General features: G+C 36.1%; 1 long non-coding RNA gene across 1 annotated transcript; it reads left to right on the plus strand.

Annotated features, from left to right (window-relative positions):
* The first annotated feature begins 13422 nt into the window (after positions 1-13422).
* LOC137850222 (uncharacterized) lies at positions 13423-18225 on the plus strand. The gene is made up of 3 exons (XR_011092379.1): positions 13423-13572; positions 15627-15765; positions 16415-18225. It is a non-coding gene; the product is annotated as an uncharacterized lncRNA (long non-coding RNA).
* The last annotated feature ends 1759 nt before the right edge of the window (positions 18226-19984 follow it).

Genomic DNA, 19984 nt, shown 5'->3' on the forward strand with positions numbered 1-19984 from the left:
GGAAACTTCTGGAAATTTGCATGTCATGAATGTTTGAAAAATGTACAGAGATAGTGTTCTGCAGCCCCCAATCCTCCAGCATTTTGTTGCAGATTCAAAATCACAATCTACTGCTCTTCCTTTTTTTTTTTTTTTTCCCCCCTGCTGTACAGCTGCTTCTCAGACTTCTCATTTTATCTTTTCATATCTGCTTTAGGACTGCAGGTATCTACCAGATAAAACTAATAGGTTCATTCCTTTTTTATTTTTTATTTTTTTTTTTTATTATTTTTTTTATTTGTGAAAGTGTTACAGTGTATTTGTACCTCTCATCGCTCCTTATTTTGCACTCTGGCTATTTCTTGTTGATTCCCTGCTTTCTGCTGGTCACTGCAAGTTTTTGCACTCAATTTCCTTTGGGTTAGTGTTTCTTAATTTGGTAAATTTGGTAAGTACTCTTTGAACCCCGATCTCTGTTTTCCGACTGAATTTGGCATTGTTATGATTCTTAGAGTTTTCCCATGCTTCATCAGTGCCTGTTCACAACCAGTTAGACTAGGTGATGCAGCACTGCCTCTTTTTCACTTTCCTGTTTGTGCACCCTGTGACATTACCTTTTGGTTAGTAGGCTATTTTACAGCAGAACCATCGCACAAAGCAGATGAAACACAAAGCCTTTATCTTTAATAACACAGTGCTGAGCTTTTGAAGGTGTTACTGGTAAATCATCTCTCAGAAACAATAGGGAATCAGATTTTCTGCGGTTTTGCTTGAATATATCACACAAGGTCAGCTGTCTGTTTTGGACTTTTTCCCAGTTGAATCAGATTTTCTGTTTCTGCATAAACACAGCATTATCTTTGTCTTTCCTTCTTTGTTGCTGTCTTTGTGGACTCAGTGTTTTGTTTTCTGTTTCTTCTTGGGTTCTGGGTTTCTTTCCTGTGTTTAATGCTGCAGAGCTTTTTGTCCTCAGTTTGTCGGTTGTCTCAGTTGTTTATTAAGATGGTCTGTGTGTGCATGAGTGTATATATCTTTACAGTTAGTTGAAAATACTTGTAAGCAAATTTGATATGAAAAGAGCATTCATATATTTCTTAGAATAAATTACTATTCTCATGTATTTCAGCATACTGTCTTAGTGTACTGTGATAATAAATAAGACATGGCAGGGCATGAATTGTGTTTAATTTATATGTGCTAGGTTGTTAGTCATGAGTCTGACAACTGAATGCTGTCAGCAGAGCAAGGTGTACATTAACATGATTCTTGTGGAAGCCTAATAGTCTAAGATAATACAAAATACACACAAGTATACATGTTTTTATACATTTACATCTACAAACACGTTCAAATGCACCCCAATTTGAAGTAGCTGGATAGCTATTAGTGAGACTTCTATGGCCCATTTTTCTAAGTTCTAGGGGAGGGTTGTGAAGTCTCATCTAGTCAGTACAATTCTCAACTCTGTGTAATGAAATGAGCAATTTACAGTCACGGGCTCAGAATTATTACTGGACAGACATGCCTCTAGATCTCTCCTGCATGTTTTATAACAAGAAATATCTTGGTGGCCTGCACTATTGCTGACAGCTTTGTTGAGAGCATTCTAACAGTAATAAAAAAGCCCCTCCAGTACAGCAGCTAATTCAAGATTTATGAAGCATGTGGAATTCTTCCTGCTTGAAGACTGAATGTGCACATCACCAGGAAGCAGTCTCTGAATACAGGAAAATCAAGGAGGCCATTGACCCTCGTTTTGCCCAGCAGGCCATAAACCATGTGGTGTTATGAGAGCCACCACCAATGCTGGAACTTTTCCAACCTAGTAAGTCATTTCCAGTCATAAATACAAACACTGAAAAGGCATGAAGGATAAAGAACATACACCTTCCCTGATCTTATTACTATTTTTCTTAACTTCCCTGTCTCTCCAATTCTGCTGCAGGTCTTGTACATTTTCTTTTCTGTCTCTTGCCGCTTTCTAATGTATGTCCTAATGTGTTTTCTTTAGTGTCTCATTTTTGGGTCTTTAAGTCATATATCAGTACTCAGATTAATTCATGGATGATTAGGCCTTTCAAAAGCATTCCAATAAAGTTAGGATTGTAAGTCTTATTTTTAAGATTCTGGCTCTTTTTGGAGCCTTGGAATTTTCACTTCAAAATTTGTATTAAGGCTCATGCTTAATAGTTGCTTTTGTATATAACACAACTACTCAAATCTGAATTCATAAGCATTGGTTCCCTAATCTCCTGATTCTGACTCCTTAGTTTCCTTGAGGAAATGGTGCTATGTGCTAAACATGCATTGGATGAACCACAGAAAACACTTATCAACAGATGGTTGTTGTCTCTTGCAGTGGGTAAAAGGTTGAACTCCAATTGCCTAAAGCAAGCACCTGACCTGGAGACAGCTTAAAATTCAACAGTGAAAGTTTGTCAAAAGTATAAAACTAGAAAACTAGTAGAAATCAATTAGTAGTGTAAAGATGCTTCACTGTTATGTCACTTTTAACACAATAAATCTGTAAGTTTTGTTTCACTCTGCTTTTTCACAGCAGCATACTTTGCTCCTATACATGGTTTTTCAAGTGTTTTGGTCTTCTTTCATTGTTAAGATTCTTGAAAAAAAAATGGGGGGAAAACATTTACCTTGTGGAGATAGGAAAAAAGTGTTATCTTGCAGACGGCAGTGGTAATTCCTGCTGAGTTTATTGGACTTGGCATCTGTTACCAATAATTGTGGATTGTGGCAGTTGGACTCAATGGCCTTAAGCAGCTCTGTCCTGTCTTATCTTGCCATGTTCTAATAATGGCAAAGCAGATGAAAATGTAGACAGTTTTTTCAACGCTGCGTAGACTAAAATCACTGTTAAGCTTATCCCATGTTTTTTTCTTCCGAGTATTCCATTTTCTTTTCCTTCTGCTTTGCTTCCAATGTGTCCAACTTATCCTTCAGTCTGCTTTTGGGCCTTTCTTTTTTTTTGTTTTGGTTTTGTTTTTAGTACAGCTGACTAAATGGGTGCATTAGATAGCATGAACCATTTTATTTAAAGAACTTCTCTGTCACCCAAAATTATGTTATGAATGCCATGTTGTAAAACCATAATAAACTCATAACCTTGTTGGCATCAAAGTTATATGTAGATGTAGGTGATGTGTAGGCTCCTTGACTACAGAAATTGGGGGTATTTTGTAGGCCAAAGAACATATGTATTGACAAGGGCTGTCCAGCATTGCATCTGTCTTACATATAATTGTTCCCCTGCAATGGGTGTAATATGTTTGGGGTTCTGTGTGTAGTAGTTGGAATGCTACATTCATTCTTGTGAAAGTACTGCATTCAGTCTTGTGAAAGCATGAATGAAGGAACAGCACTGGTAGTTTATTTTCATTCTGAAGTCTGGTGGTTAGGATTCCTTCCCAGGTAAGGAAGGCCCAGATGTTCTTCATCTGGCCAGAAATTCAAATCCATCTCCCACCTGGTGTAAGAACAACTAGTTAACTTGTACTGTGTCTTGAGGTATTTGCTGTTCCTCTTCTTGGAGACAGCATTATAAGTAAAACAAAATTCACCAGGTCTTACAGGAAGATGGAATGGGCATGACCCTGGGTCAAAGAAAGCTTAGAAACCTTCACCTAAGAGATTAGGTGCAACACTAGTTGCATCAGTGGCCCCATTTCTCATTACCTGATTATGAACATGAAATGAATAAAACTTCCTGACTTTAGCCATCGAACTGCTGAATAAAAAAAGGGTAGAAGAAGCAGCCTCACTATCACTTGCTGTGTTCAGAAAGGCAGCCAGCACCATTATAATTCCACTGAATTATTTTTGAAAGGACGAGGTATCAGTCTTGAGGGCAAGTTCCAGCCTGTGCATCTCAAGTAGAGGGAATTTTTTAAGGTTCTGTAATTTAAGGTGTAATATTTTAACACATTTTTTTTTTTTTTTTTTTTTTTTTTAATATTTCTCTGCAAGTTGGCTCAGGCAGCTGTCTGCAAGTGTAGTGTCCTTTGATGAGTCCCATTTCAGGTGTCCAGCTCTTCTTATGAATTAGGTATGGCCCTACAGCATGCTTTCTGCTTAAAAAGTCAGACATCAGAATAGTGTTCTCTTTTTTGAATTTCTTTTTGAGGTCTGGGTTTCTGCCTGAACAGCTACATTGTTGGTATTAGTGCATGTCTGGAAAATAGGGAAACGTGCCTGGACATTGGGCTGCATGTGTGAGAAGGCACAGATGAAGTATCATTAGTCAGTAGCATGTGAAATACAGTATGATTTCACTTTAAGACAAACTTACAGGACCAGAACACTATAGAGTCATAGAATAATAAGGGAGAATGGATACTGTTTATTCATATGTTAAGAGAGAAGACATCTCCATGAGCACTGGGAAGAAGAGCTGCCTTGGTTTGGTGTGGACACAGTGGGTAGGTGGTAGAGATTTTGCCTATGATAAAGGGCCAGGGTCAGTCTGCCCTCTGTAAAAGGAGGGGGCCTGAATTTGCATCCCCTTTCTTTCAGAGGAGGTTCTGACATAACAGCTGCTGCAGGAGGACCAGCTCTTAGCAGGCCATGTCAGTGTTGTCAAAAAATAATTAGGGAGGACCTGGCAAACAGAGTGTCAACTTTCATTGGAAAGCTGAGGCCTGGCAGGTAGAAGGGGGAAGTGTTAGAGGAAGCATTTAGGTGCCTTAAAGGTTAGGCTGTTGTAAAACACAGTAATTCAGCCCAGTGTGTAGCCTGCGTGACAGGTATATGCTGCTGTGTTACTGCTGGTGCTTGGCCAGTTGCCACAAGCCAGGGACCTGCGGGAGGCTCAGGGGAGGCTGGAGGGAACAGCTTTCAGAAAGCTGCCATCTTGTGCCTTCTATTTTCTGATTGCGAAACTTTACCAGGACTGCTACTTTCATTGTGTTTTCCAGTTGTGAATCAATAGCAAGCAGTAGAGTCATATGACTCCATTGTTCCAGCAGCTGTAGGATCTTTAAAAAAGTTTTAACCCCCCTGTTGAGGGCAAAACTATTTTATCAACTTACATATTATTATTATTATTATTATTATTATTATTATTATTATTATTATTATTATTATTATTATTATTATTAACAAATTGAAAACTATTTCTAGATTGCTGGTTAACTCATTATATTATCCTGCACTCACAGAGACTGTTCTCTCTTTGCTTCTTTGTTAAAAGTATGGTTTTATTTTGCTCATTACTGGTGACTTCCCTTGAGTCAAAAAATACAGATTTTTATTTATTTTTTTCACTTCAGTTGCTCTGTGGCATTGTACAGATGTAAAACACAGTTACTGAGGACTGCAATATTTAACACAGAAGTAGAAGATGTTGCTTAATTTGTTAAGCTTATCACCACAACAACATAGGCCAAGATTACGTGACCTCTTTTTGTTATAAGAAGCATTAGAGAGGTCATATCCTAACACTGAGTTAAATTGGCATAGCTGCCAAATAAGGACTAAAAAAAAAAAAAAGCCTACAAATGATGTGGCACCTGATTATTATTATTATTATTATTATTTTTTATCACACACTATTATCATTATTATAATTTTAGCAATGATTCTGATGTTCCATGTAAAACTCTGTCAACAGTACTAATTTGGAATTTTCTCCTGTCTTCATTCTATATGGGCACACTTTCGGTCACAAGAATATAGAATGACAACAAATAACTACAATTCTGTTCAACACATCCACTTTTCTGTGTATTTTCTGGTACAGTTGCAGGATGAGAAGTTGCAGATCTATATATGGTGAGTTTAAATTATTTGGGTGCCACCTACAAGTGTGGATCGCTACAATTCAGAGCTAAAGGGTATTTCTAAAATATCTTACGAGATGTTTAACTTTGGAGAACAAGTCATTTAAAACATAATACGTTTGTGTTGTAGACAGTGCTTTCAAGATTTGTTTTATAAATACTTAAACATCTCAAAATTTAAAACTTTTTTTTTTTTTCAGTTCTGTTTTCAGTACCAAAAAGGTACTGAAAAGGATCTATTTCTGTGAGCAGCTAAGCTAGCAACTTAATATTAAAATATGGAAGCAAAATGGATATTGGTTATTAAATTTGAGAGTAATGGATGGAATTTGAGGTAATTCTGTTAGCTGTGTACATGACTATGCAGATAATTCATTCTTTAATATTGATGGCAAACATTTTCACACTAAAATATGTATAGGAAAAAGGAAATTGACTATTAAAGATGTATGTAAAGTGAAAAATGTAAATTATATTTGGGAAGTGACATGACAACTATGATCTACCCTGTCTGCTTTACTTTTTAAATTTGCAAATTGGAAAGAATTAAATCAGATTACAAGAGAAACTATTACCTACTGTAGTAATATACTAAATATTATTCAAATTAGTAGGAAAATTCCTTTGTTGCTAGTATCTGCCAAATTAAATGATAAATGGAAGTACATCAAAGAATCATACTGCAAACAGAAAACAAGAGATTGAAATATGACCTAAATATAAAAATAGCTTTTCCTAGTCTTGCAGAAATTGCTACGGAAAGACACTTCCAGGAGTAGGTGTGACTATTTTGCAACTTTCCTTCCTGCATTCTTCTATGTTTGGCATGGGCTCCACTAAAGTAACTGTACAGAGAAAAATAGTTGTGAGTCATAACAGTTGTTTGCTCATCTTGTATTTAAAAATGTCTGTTGTATACAAAGCTGTGCTTTGAGTGTTATGTGGGGAAATAAGAGGTCTTCAGCACTAACCCATGCACAGGATCATTTGTTCTGTGGGATACTTTGCAATGCTGCAGTTTCTCTCATTCCACCTCTCTTTCCTCACTCACTTTGGGTTTCACCAGTGCGTGTTGCTGTGCTGCACATCTGCAAGTTATGTCATTGGATGTACAGGCAATTTCAGATGCATGATATAAGCACACGTGATTTCTTTAGCATTTTTATGATCTTGTAGAAGGATGTTTTGCTTTTGCACACCAATGGTATGTGCACAAACTTTCAGGTGCACAGATGGAAGTGAGGATTAAGGTAAATTTTTATAGCCTAAATTTGTATCACAGCTTATCCTATGCAAATGTTTAAATGGTTTTCTACCAATTCTCACTTCTGACTGCATTGGCAAGCATGAGAATTCTGAAGAAAGAAGCTTTAGTGGCTGATATAGGCCTAGATCTCTGAAAAGTCATAAAGCTGTGTGTGTATGTGTGTGAGGAAATCAGACACTCTTGGCCTCTAGTTTTCATTTATGTGAAATGTATAAGTATTTAGGGTTTTTATTTGATAGTTTAAAAAAGATATTCTCATGGTTGAATAAGTTATTAAATCATTTTTCTGTTTTAATCACTTGATCGTTTCCTTCCATTGTTGCTGAAAAACATAGGTTGAACTCATTCTTCTGCTAAGAAGTTTTGTCTATCAATAAAGGAAATTATAAACAGTGAGCCATTCCATTCTTCAGGGTGTGGGGCTTCTTGACAGGTTTTTAATTCGTGGTCAGTGACTAGCAGTAGGGTACTAGAGCAGTAAAAGTGTGTGTAGACACTGCAGGAAGTATTAGCTGTGGCCTTGTGTGTGTGAAGAATCTTCCTGTGGCCACCATTTGCCAGGAGACCTCTGGCCTGCAACAGGATATCAGGGAGAGTTCAGAGTCCCACAGGACTCTCATGACAGTTTCAAACATATGGAAAAATTTGGCCTTTTTTTTTTTTTGTGTGTGTGTGTGTAAGGGGAGTGAAATTCAACTCCATTACTATCCCATATTCCAAATCCTCCCTTTCATTACATTTCTTCCTACATTCTTAATCTACACGGGGAAACTGAGTGACCTTTATATGGTTGGCACTTCCCTCTAGGCTGTCTCATCTTCTCTGAGGACTTTCTTTCTGTGCTCTTTGAATTCGTTATTTTGCTTTACTTTTTTTTTTTTTTCAGTCTGTCTGTGTGGTATCTTGCTGATAAACTCAGAGGAAATTCTCCACTTAATACCTTTGACTGATTTTTAGCTATTTTATGGTCTTATTGCCATCTCTTTTCTTCTCTGGGGACCTTGCTTGATGTAGGAAAGAGGTGGAGTGGAGATGGCTGCACATGGTTGAACAACATGTGATTAGTTTTAGGTAGTCCTCTTGAAGAAGGTCTAACAATGGCCAAAGCACTGAGTCAGCAGGGGAAATCTTTTTTACTGACAGCTGCTGAATTTTCTTAAAATTCAGAAGGGTTGTGTTCAGGTTGATGTCAGCATTAACTAAGAGCTGCATAAGCTTTTCACTTAGAGTTCCAATTCACAAATTTACTTCTAACACACACTTAAGTTTACTTTGGTCTAGTAAAGCATCAGCATGTCATACTTCTGGCTCACCGGTCCTGTGTTCATACTTACTTGCTTTTCTAAATTAGGATGAGGTGGTGTATGATCAATAAACTGAAAAGGCAGATGAAATTTGAAAGCTTTACTTATGGGCTACAGAGAGAAAGTAATGAAACGTTCTGCCTGAAAATGGATTAATTTAAATGTGTCAAATTGCTCTACAGAAATGTCTATCAAAATACCAGTGATGTGAATTTTACAAGATCCCTGATCAGTACATTTACCACAGTCTTCAATGTCTTTCTCCTTCCACCCTAGTTTAAATACTACATTTGTTACTTGTACAGAATTATTTGTTTTTTAAATGCTGTACTCATGTCCATATGAAACACTAATACATACAGAAAATGTCATACAGAAAGTGTGTCATACAGAAAATTACATTTGAGCAAGCATATTAAATTGTCATAGTTCACATCAGTAAGATGTGTGTAGCTTAGTGCCACAATGCATGGTATAATTTGGTATAATTAGTAGAAGTAATAATGGTACCTATTTTAATTTCTAGAGTATTTGGTATAAACTACCAGAGTGGCATAAAGCCTATGCTTTAGGGTGAAGATCACCCCTGGATAGGAATGAGTTTAGGGCATCTGTTCATGTGAAGGCTAGGAACAAACCCTGCATAACTTTCACAACAGAAGTTTGGGAGCAATATTCTGCTTTTTTGGAAGCTGGAGAAAATGGACAGAAAGGAAACTGCAAATACAAGGAATAAGTTAGTCAAGGAAGTCTTACTCCAAAAGGAGAGAACCAGTGAAATAGATTCTTTCTTGTTGCTGATCATACAAAACATGGAAAGCAGTATTAACGCTGCTTGGAGAGCAAAGGGAATTGCATACCAGGATGGAGGGTGATGGTATATCCAAATAAACATTTAAACAAATTTAAACAAATAAAAAACACTTGGGGACTGCTGTTGTCTTGTCTCATGAATTTTTGGCCAATTGCCTATAAATGGAGGGAGAGGAAAATAGGTGTTAGTAATTGCATTGTGTAATTTCTGCAAGGTGTCATTGTGTTTGAGACTTGCAAGTTAAGAAAGGTGAGAAGACACTATGAATTTTATTTTTTAAGACAGTTGGAGAAGTGCATCAAAGGAAATTATTTTAAAGTTGGTGAAAGATATGTGTAGTTCGTTTTCAGCTCTGAAGCAGTAACTAACATGAAGGTTAGGAAAATGAGCAATGAATCTATATTATTATTTTTGACCAAAATCTTTTGAGATGGGACTTGCTTTCTTTTGAAAAATGTCCAAAGTAGATTCTTGAGACTCTGATGAGGGGTTGTGTTTTTAGAAGTCTTTTGCAGTTTCCTGGTTCTTAAAATGGTGTCCTAATAAGTTTCAAATACAAGTGGCATCAATCTCTCACTTACTTGGAAAGTTGGTTTACAATATGCAATCTCAAACAGAACAAAAAAATTAAATTGCTGCAATTATAGAGGTATTGTATTTTTTATCCTGCAGTAAAAAGGAATCATAATAGCTTTGTTTGCGTACTTTCAGAATAGGAACAAAATGATTTCAGAATGATGAATTTTGATCAGAAACAATAAACCTCATTTATTTGTAAGTAATTGTATCTATTTTGATGGTGTCTTTCATTGTTCTGTTTTTGCCAGTGCATTTTTTTAATTTCATTTTATTTTCTCTCCAATTCAGATTTTTCAGGCAGAAGTTTCAACTGATCTTTCTCCCGTCACTCTCTCCCACACACACGGTCAGTTGAATCAACTTGTTAGTGATTAATTAACTTTTTTTTTTTTTTTTTTTTTTTTTTATCTTCTTGGATAGAGAACTTATTTCTTAAACATCAAAAACTCAATGGAGTAGGTCAAAATTCAAGAGAATAATAGCCAAAATAATAACAGCTTTGCTTAGTGTATTGGGAGGGTTGATATACCTGAAATAACAGGACCATTTTATACTGCAAGGACTAGTAACATCTTAACCATCAAAACAAAGAGAGAACACTAGAGTTTCCACTCTTATGCATTTTAGCTTCTTTTTCAGTTTTATATGCCTATAGCATAGTTTTTGAAGGCACAGTCAACAGTAGTACTGGCCACAAAACAAAGCTGACCTGCAGGTAGATTCATTCTACACTTTAAGGTTTGTTCTAGTCAGAACGGCATTTGTCTTGAAGCCAAAGACTTGAGAAGCACTATTCTCAACCTTTAGCGTATCCACCATAAATGCAGGTTGGTTTTGGCTAGAACCCTTTGCAAAATCTGATGAAGTTATCAATGTCTAGTTCTGTTTAAAAGGAAAGACTCACAAAGCTCTGAACAATGACAAAAAAAAAAAGTGAGAAAGGAAAACCAGTACTGAAAGTGAACTCATAAAAAATATATAATATTAAAAAAGGAAAGAATTGAATTGGTAAAGTAATAATATGTTATTGATTATTGTCTATGAACCATGAGAATACTGAACTATTTTTTTTTCCTGAGATTCTTTAAAATGAAGATTTTTTTTTTTATTTTTTTTTTTAGATGTGCTTGTGCACTGCCTGATGTGTAGAAGGATTCTTACTGGCTCAGGTTATTTAAGGAAAACTTTAGTTGAAAATAAACAGCTGCAATAATGATTAATATAGCAGCAAATGAAGTACATAAATATATAGAGAAAACAGTGCTTCAAGGTTTTGTCACTGCACACTGTTGTTTCTCAGTCTCTCCTACATCATAGCTTTTGAGCAACATTCATAATACATGGCGTTAAGTGTTAATTTGGGCTTTTATGCTCCAAGGACACTGCATGTTAATAACCAATACATTATCCACACAGTTTTGTTCTTCCTGCTCCACCTCACACTTACTGGTGTGTTTGTGTTACTGAAGAGACACTAGGTAAAGTAGTAACAGCTGAGACTGCTCTGACAGCTTAAATGTTTTTATGAAAGCCAGCTGTTGTGAACAGATAAACTTCTGATGTGTAACTTTCCAAATTTAAGCAATAGGGTGCAGAAGATGCTCAAATGCTATATCCTTGTTACGCCATTGCTCATTAAGATTATAGCATTTCCCTTTTCTGTCTCTTTCTGTACACTGTTTACAGGACAGAGATGCTATTCCGATCACTTTTAAAAGCCTTGTATATATTTTTTGTTTTGTTGCCTATCTGGCTAACCTATTCAACATTTTTAAAGAAATGTTTTCAAAGATTGGTTTCTGTTCTTCTGAGATACCTAAAATCATTTTTCTTCATGCAGTGTGGTGCAGGGGACTGCTGAATAACTCCTGTGAGGTGCCGAGTGCTCTCTATTTGCATTAATTTTTTTAGGCTTTATGCTCTGTCCCTGAAAGAAACTGGCAAATTATCCCCCCCATTCCCCTGATGAAGTCTGTTTGACCCTTTAGGTCACACACAAATGTGTGCTAAAAAAGAACAATCAAAAGAAGTGTTGTCTGAGGAAGATCACCTGAGCTAAGTCAGTAAAGAAAATAACACCACCCAAGTTGTTATTTTGAGAGCAAATAATTTCCTGTATCCACTGACTTTAGGGAGAGATGAGGAGCTGAATGCAGTGAAAAAGGATTCATGCCCCTTTCATAGCCAGAACTCCTGGTTTTAGAGCTGTGTGGAAAACTGCTGATTTGGAGTCTCATTTCAAATTTGTTAAAACCTCTCTAATAATCTACTGACCGTACATTCCTGTTTGTGTACGTGATCTGTCTTGGGGATACCTGTGTTTCAGGAAGGATGAAACTCCTATTCTGAAAATACTATTCACGTGAAAATTGAAAGAACTTGAGAACTATGTAAGAGAAAGCAAACAAACAAACAAACAACTCCCCCCTACATGTTGATAGTGTTTTCAGGATGTCTAGAAAATGGACACATATTCTTGTGAAACAAAATTCTTCGGCCAAAATTATCTTTGTTAAATCAAAAATGCATGTAATGCAAGTGTTTTATAACTTTGGTCTGATTTCAGTAAACCCATGTTGTAAAAATATAATTTATATCTTAAACAATTTTGGTTTTGATTACTTTTTTATTATTATCATTTTATTTTAGGAGACTTGTGATGTTGAAACCAAACAGAACAGAGATGAACAGTTTGTGTCAATCCCAAAGATCACAAAATAGTGTTTTAGACTAACGTCAGATGAACATTTTTCTGTATTTTTCTTTTTCTTTTTCTTTTTTTTTTTTGGTATCATAAATGAACCAAGTACAAGATTTTCTCCATTTTTCAACAGATTATTATTGTTTAAATTAAAATACCAGGGATCAAAAATTCAGTGTATTGAAAGTTATTTAAACATTGAACAAAGAGATGATCTCTTTCCTAAAGAAATTACCAATTACTGTTTCAGTGGAAGTGTTGAATGATTCACATTTCAGATTTGGGCTTACTCATCTAGTATATTAAGTTTTACATTTTAAACTCATTTCTCTGAGTGGAGAAATGCATTTTAGTTGAGGGCAGCTAGTACCTTTAGTTCTTTAATTTCCACAGATAGATAGGCAAGCTGTTACTTGTAAATACTGTCTGAAAGAGGTCTGCCTCTAAATAAAATATCTGCTGAACTTGTAAAACAGTGGTTGCAAGACATTTTTTTCCCTTATGTGAAAGAAAAACTTTGACATTTTATTGATAGTATTTCATTAATTTCTGTCTTGGCAGTGTTTACTTTTTGTCATTCGGAAATGCCTGTTAATTTATATTCTCATGCAATTAACTTTGTATTTGATATATTGTATGTCAGAGCCTGACATTCTGTGAAAATAACATTTAAAATAATACTGCCACTTAAATGGTCAGCAGAAAACCCATAAATTATAGATCTCATTTTACACCTCATTTAATTTATTATTATTTGCTTGTTATTTTTTGCTATGGCTATAAGAGAATGAATGTATTCACCCATTCTGCATGTTGTCCCAGCCTCTTAATTGCAGAGAAGGATTAAACACTGAAAATGTGTGCGTTTGTGTGTGTGATGGTTTTGGCTCGGACAGAGTTAATTTTCTTCATAGAGGAAACACAATGTAGTGTCTTCAATTTTTGATGAAAATAATGGTGATAGCACATTGATGTCTGTAGTTGTTGCAGAGCGGTGCTTACACAGAACCAAGGACTTTTTAGTTCTGGCAAGGAGGCTGGGGGCACACCAGGAGCTGAGAGGGGACACAGCCAAGACAGCTGGCCCAGGCTGCCCAACGGGGTGTCCTATGTCATGTAGAGTCATGCTCAGCAATGTAAGTTGAGTGAAAGGAGGAGGAAGTGGGGGATGTGCAGAGTGATGGTATTTGTCTTCCCAAGAAACTATTCTGCATGATGAACTCTGCTGTCCTGGGAGTGGCTGAGCACCTGCCTGGTGGTGGGAAGTAGCAAATAAATTCCTACATCTAATTTCTTAGACACAAGATTGAATGAAGTACACGAATGCATAAGGAAGTAGACCACTCTGCCTTTTTAATTCATCCTCCTTCCCATCCAGCTGTAAAATCACCTGTAAATTCATTGTCCTTTTTGACTTCAGTACCAGGTGAGGTTTTTCTTTGCTTATGTGCATGGCTTTTGCTTCACCTAGTAAACTGTCTTCATTTCAGTCCATGAGTTCTTGCACTTTTAACTCCCTGATTCTTCTCCCACTCCCAACTGGGGCAAGCGCATGAGCAGCTGTGTTGGGCTGAGCTGCCTGCTGGTTTAAACCACAACAGTGTGAAAAACTAATTAATTTACTCTTTCCTTTTTGCTGTCCACAAGCAGTTTGTGGCTTTTCTTTGTTGTTATCATTGCTGTTGTTTGGATTTTGTTTTTATAGTAATTAGCAGCTGTTGAAATGCTTCACACAGAAAACTTCTTAACTGATAATACCAAATTTCTGGCTGTTGATAATTCCCTTTGATTTAAAAAGAAATGATTCACATACCCATGCAACACTGGTGTGTTTGAGATGCTGCAGAACTATTGAAATAGGCAGCCATTCAGAACAGATATTTAATACACTTGCATTTGTACATGCTTTGTAACACCTGAAGTATCATCACTGTTCTTAAGTTGCTCTTCCTCTTCTCTTAAGAATCCTTCCTTTTGATGCCTGAAAAACTTGACAGTGGTTATGATATTTTTATGCTGTCCTGGTGAACTCCACTGATGTGTTACTTTGTGAAGCTTCTTGTGTATCAATCTGCATCTGCCTGATGTTTTTTCATCTTTTGAAAGATCTTCCTGCAATTTTTCCATAATAATAAAACAAACTTATACAAAGAAGCCCTGTTTATGTCATGGGTGCTTCAACAATGAAACAAACAAATAAAAACAACAAAACCCACCACCTTGTTTTCTGATGCACTGTGGTGGTTTCATAAGGAAACAAACTTGTTGGACATAAAGAATGCCTACTTTGACTTGTAAAAATTCACTGGTACTGACTGCAGTCAAAGTAAGGGGAGGAGACTAGGTCTTATAGAGGATGTTTTTTATTCAAAGGCTTTTTTGTAAATTAAATATAAAGAAAGGGAAAACTGATTTTAGGATTATGTATTAGGCTTTCCTAAACTTAAACACAATTAGTAAAATAGTGGTTTAAATTAAAGTTCATGTCTTGATTTTTCTTTTAATAGATATGGTTTGTGTTCACTGAATGAATAAATAAAGATTAATGAGCCCTGGAAAATATGTTAATTACACTCCTAGAATGGAATTACCTTATGATGAAACCATCATAAAAAAAAGTGTTTATGGACTGTAAACAATATGCTTTAATCAGTATCATGAATCTTGTCTCTGAGATCTGTGGCATGTGTTTTTTGAGGGAGTAACAGTTGATAAGCATTCAAGACAACTGGATTCATTCTTAAATATAGAGTGAAATGCATAGCTGATGAAAACAGTTACAGTCCTCTGTAGTGATTTTCAATTTGTAATTGGGTAAAGGCTCACAGGGCTAGAAGAACAGTCCTCTTCTGAAACTCTGAATGTAATAATAGTGCATGAAGGTAAGCATGCAGAAGAGCACCTGGCTGAACAAGAGCTAGATCTCTAGAAACTTGTATTTTTGCTTTTCAAGTTGAAGACAAAAGGTAGTGGTAGCACTAAAATTAAAATAAATACACAATTGGTGAATGCAAGTAATTAAAGCAGTGCATGCTCATGCTTGAATAAAGGTCAAGATCAAGACTGAACTACAGAAACGTTGTGCAGCTGAAACAGTCTGAATATCTGTGCACTTTTATTGTGTAAGTGAATATGTTTTAAACTGTATTTTGTGCTTCAATCTATGTTGCAAATCTCTTGCTCTCCACAGAACATGCAGTACCTCAACACATGCCACAACCAAGAGCAGAGAAGAAAAGCCCTCTATGGAGCAGAAAATGAAGCTATATCCAAGGATTTTGAGGTGGCTTTTATTTACAAAAAGGATATATCTTATCCTGTTGAATGAGGTATGTTTTTTTGTTTGTTTGGTAGATTTTTGGTTTTGTCACCTTTGTGATTACTTCTCTTTTTATGAAGGTTTTGCAATATGTAGCTAGATAGATGCCCACTAAATGCAGTTATACAGTTGATCCATTTATTATCTCGCAGCTCATTATATGTTGTATTTTATCATTTGTTTCTGTATGGAATATTAGACAGTTAACATGTCACCTTTAGCTCATGTCCAGAAGATACAAGTCACTAAGTATACATGCTGACACATACAGTGACTAGTCTGACTTTTATTTTTTATTTTTATTTTTTGGATTTTGAAATCCCTATATCCTGTTACTGTTGCCAACTTTGTACAATGTTGCTAAGGAATAGAATGTCTTTTATTTATTTATATATAATTTTTTGTGTGTGTCACAGACTTAATACATGAAATTTTGTAGAGATTGTTTTTTTTTTTGTTTGTTTTTTGGTTTTTTGCCTTTTTTTTTTTTTTGCCAATTGTTAGACACTTATATCTAAATAACTTACTTTTTTGGAGCTAAGGAAGGAATATACTTTTGAAAAATCTTTTCCCTCTGTTTTGGTACTCGGTATTATTTGTCATGCCTGTATCATTGGTTGTGTCTCTCATTTCTGTCTGCCCTTTTCTATCTTTCCTAGTCTAATGAGGTTGTACCGTGGGTCTGACTGGAGTCATTGGGGAAACCTCAAAATGCTTCTGAATGGAGTTGTACGGTGCCAAAGAAAGCTTCACAAACACCATGACTAATGATACAACTAGCATATAAATCAATGTATACAATGAAAACAAGGTATTAGTTCATCTATCACATTACCAATCAGCTTTGAAATGACTAAGGCAGTAGTTAAACTTTTTTATTCTTCTTGCCAGCTTATTTTTTTTTTTCTCAGGTGGTATTTTCAATTTTTGCAAAAGTACTGCCCAGGGTTTGTTAGCACTAGAGCTCCCCTTGTTTCGTGTAACTTATTGATACATATCTTTTGTAAGAAACTTTTTTTTTTTTTCCAAATGCATTCAGTAGGATAGTCTTTTGATTGGCAAAGCCAATAACCTTGCAGGCCAATAACCTTCCCATAAAGCACATCTGCAAGAGTGGTCTGAGTTTCCACAAACAAGGCCTTTCTGTAGTTTGTTCAGTTTCTTGCTATTCTTTGTACAATCTTTGAATTCAGGACCTGGGCCACAACATGAAATAGGGGATCCTGTAGAGTCTCTAGCAGCTGCACCGCTCCTTCCCTCTGCTCCCAGAGGTCTGCAGTGTGCCATCTCCTGCAGGGTTTTAATGACAACTGTCGCAGCTTTGTGCCAGGACTGTGCAGCAGTAGGCAAGGGGTATGTCCAAAGAGTACTCTCCATGCGAGAGACTAAGCCAGTGATTTGTTTTGGGATTGCCCAGTTGGTGGTGTCTGAGCTGTGCGCTGTTCTGGGGAAGCTAGATGTGAACCGCCCTAGGGAACTGTTATGCTGCTTACCCTGATGCTGTGATAATGCTGTATAATCTAATATGAAGTTGCAAGACAAATGGATCCCAAGCTGTCCTGAGACCTGCCAGCATGCCCAGCCCTCTCCTCTCAGCAGCAGACTGCTGGGAGCCCTAGAGCAACTGGAGGCCTCTCCCAGAGAGGATTTTGTCCTAGAGCATTTCCTACCACAGGTTTCCCAAATATGTTGTGATTATTTGTGATTATGTCACATAAGGGCTTGTTTATGTGTGGATAGTAGAAACCGGACTATTGGATGTCTTGGTTAAACTACTGTGTTCATTTTACTGATAAAATGTGACACGTGTGGATTAGGAGGGCTTTTCTAATAAATATTCATTTATGAAGTGTAATTTATTATAACAATTCTTTCTGTTAACAGCTACTGTTATCCAGTAGTGATTTTCATTAACAAATTACTTTTTTTTTTTTTCAGCTTGAAAGCAATGACATTAATTACTGCTATAATTCTTTATATTGTTTTGTATTTCATTGCTGATTCTTAATTACAATGTGAACTCTCTAGGAGCAAAAGAAATTCAGAAGGACTTGTATGGAAAATTCCTGTAAAAGTTAATATACGTGTCTCCCTGCAATCAGTTACATATACTTTTGCAGTTTGAGTGTTGTTGCCAGAACACCTGTGTCCTGTAATGTAGAATACTATACTGCTTTTGCAAGACAAATAAAACTATTACCCTTTGTTAATTTTCAGTAATGCTCACAGAAATGTCCACTGTGGTATGGGTAAAACATTTTTGACTGCTGTGGAATTTTTCTAGCTTTGACCTCAATAAAAGAAAATGCCTTCTAAAAGAAGCCATCTGCTGGGGGCCAGTAAGTGACGTAGTATAGCACTAAGGAATTCTGAAGCATTTGCCAAATTATCAATAATGACTTTTTAATTTTAAGCAGAAAAACAACTTTATTGCATAACATGAAATTGTCAAAGTATAGCTACAAAAAAATGTTACTGCAGAAAAAAAAACTTAAATGCAAGTTGGAAATACCGTGTTGTTTTTTTTTTTGTTTGTTTTGTTTTGTTTTGTTTTTGTGTTGTTTTTGTTTTTAAATCCCAAAGAAAGCTGTTAAGCATGGTGTGCTTTGAGTTGTGTTTGTTGTTTAGAGTAAGAACTGACCAAGGTGTAATTAGAGTGCTTGGGAAGAAATGAAGAAACTGCTGCCAATGAGGCTATGTTTTTTGCTGAAGAGGTCTTCCTCCAGGCACTTCATTATTTCTCCAGCAAAGAAATACATTGCTGTATGCAGGTAAGGGAAGAGTAAGACCATCTCCTTTCTGAATATCTCTTCAGTTCAGACTGTATGTTTGTCTCATGCCAGCGTACTTCTGTTAGTTGGGAGCAATGCCAAGCTACCTGTGAGAGGGATTTCTGTTCCTAGTAGGACTTCTGAGCTTCATGTTGGGAGTAAAAATGTAACTGTGCTTGTTCATATATGCATGAACCCAGACGAGCCATGGTAAAAGGAGATTAAAATCAGTGGTTGTTTCCATGCTGAGCAAAGTATGGCCAAAATAATAAGGATGTAAGGGCATTTAAAGTCATCATAACTGACATTAATTAGGTTGTCCATTTTATTTTTGTCACCACCCATTTCTGCAAGCGTTTTTTTTCTTATTGGGGAGATTTCACCTATTTATAAGGTACTCATAAAGCTGTATTGCTCCAATAAACTAATCTTATTTCAGGTTTTCATTTCTATAATTCTTTGCTAAGATTATGCACAGGGACAAAAAGAAAGAAGGAGTGATTATTGGCAAATGGATTTTCCAATTTTTAAAGCAGTCTGACTGACTTCACTTGCTTGCTTACTGTTTAGAATGAGTTTATAGTTCCTAGAAGGTTCTAGATTTGCAAATATTAGTAAGTTTGAAATGAAGTCTGTTCAAGGAAAAGCACAGACTGAGTTATGTTGTCTGTATTGACACCTGTGATAAAGCCTTCTGAACTACAACGAAACCACAGTTTAAGTTAAGTTCTTCCTTTGCCTGAGAAACCTTTCAGTAGTTTTCCAACAAAGAAAAGTAAGGTGCTGGGTCAGGTTATTAAGTTTAAAGTTTTTCTTTTAAAGATTTTTTTCTTCTGCAACTACTCATTTTTTATTTTATTGCAGTTGGGTCCTGCGTACATTTCTACTGCAGTATTTTATACCCGTAAATGAGGTTTGATTTTGAAGAGTGCCTGGCATTTGATTGTGGCCTTTGCAGTAACTGCTGGACTTTCAAGAAGTCAGGACTGACCATACTGGGCTTTCAAGAAATCCAGTTTCCAGTATCTTTATTATTATTATTATTTATTATTATCTTCAGAGCAGTATCTGTTCAATCCTTTCTTGCTGTGATTCTAGGAATAATATTTATCAAGTATCTTCCCTCAATAGAAGCTAATAGTCAGTTGTTTTCTTGTTAAGCAGTCATGTTACTTGTAGTTTATGTTCTTAGTCCCAACAAGATGAAACGCAGATTCCAATCACATTTCCTCAAAACATGGAAGATAGTCAGGTCTGCAGAGGCACTTCAAGCCCATCTCCAAACAGAAAGCTCATGTTTCAAGCTGAAATCAGTGGTTCTAGTGTATGGCTAGGTAAAGTGATTTCAAACTGTTTACAGATTGCAGGCCATGATGAATGAGCACTGAAAACATTCAAACTGCTTTGCTTTGACACGAATCTGTTGTGTTAAGAGATAGCATATGGTCAGGTCACACA

This window comes from Anas acuta, chromosome 1 (genome assembly GCF_963932015.1).
Source record: "Anas acuta chromosome 1, bAnaAcu1.1, whole genome shotgun sequence".
In the NCBI taxonomy this organism is placed as follows: Eukaryota; Metazoa; Chordata; class Aves; order Anseriformes; family Anatidae; genus Anas; species Anas acuta.